We start from the raw sequence: 916 nt of genomic DNA, 5'->3' as shown, positions 1-916 counted from the left end.
TAACTACATTAACCAATTAGATCTCAATGTTTAGTTAGGTAGTTAGTCCATTTATTTTGTTCTATCTTATCTTTGTATTGTACTTATTTTTTGTCCTTCTTTTGATGCAAAATATAACATACCATACGATTAATAATAATTTAAACATATCCCGAATCTCGAAAGAAAATCATCCAAAGGTGTCAAATCGCACGATTGTGGAGGGAAATTGAGCGAAATTATGTGCTAACAAAACAAAAAATTAAACCAAATGTTTTGCTTTGTTCGAGCTATCCGAGGGGCCCGTATGCCCGAACTGAGTATTCAAACACTAAATGGCATACTTTTAGCTTTCCAATAAACAAAACATCATGACCATACCTCAAATAGTATGTCTTTTATAGCAGTTTAAAAAACAAACCTCTAAAAAAAACACCCTATATTAAAGAAGAAAAGGTAAACTCACCATTTTAACAATTTCAGCTTTCTTGGCACTCTTAACCTTGGCAACCAGACTCTGTCCATCTACTTGTTGAAGTCCTGATGTTGACCTGAAATAAGATATAAGAACATTTTTAATTTTTACTTTCTATTATTTATTTACAATTTCCATTATGTAGGAATGAAGTGCAAAATGGAATACCCCTCAGGTCCTACAACTTTAAAGTATAATGATCACATCTACATTCTCTCCAGAGGACACTATTATCACCGAAACTTCTACATATTTATATTAAATAATTATAATAATAAAACATAAAATTCATTCAACTTACTTTTCAACTTTTGTCACTGGATTCCCACTATTCTTTGCCTTCATTTCTGCCTTCTGTTTTAACCACTTTTCTTTTTTCAATGCCTTCTTTTTATTTCTTCTCTCCAGTCTTTGCTGTTTATCTTCATCAGTAATGGAATTTTTGGCCAGATTTCTTCTGAA

At 31.3% G+C, this 916-nt stretch overlaps 1 long non-coding RNA gene across 1 annotated transcript; it reads right to left on the bottom strand.

Annotated features, from left to right (window-relative positions):
- Positions 1-456: 456 nt before the first annotated feature.
- Positions 457-910, bottom strand: LOC113472957. Its single transcript, XR_003395073.1, has 2 exons — positions 756-910; positions 457-530 (listed from the first exon to the last, which is right to left on the bottom strand). It is a non-coding gene; the product is annotated as an uncharacterized LOC113472957 (long non-coding RNA).
- Positions 911-916: the final 6 nt, after the last annotated feature.

Source organism: Diaphorina citri, unplaced genomic scaffold (genome assembly GCF_000475195.1).
Source record: "Diaphorina citri unplaced genomic scaffold, Diaci psyllid genome assembly version 1.1 scaffold11004, whole genome shotgun sequence".
Taxonomy (NCBI): domain Eukaryota; kingdom Metazoa; phylum Arthropoda; class Insecta; order Hemiptera; family Psyllidae; genus Diaphorina; species Diaphorina citri.
This window is presented reverse-complemented; position numbering and strand designations above follow the sequence as displayed.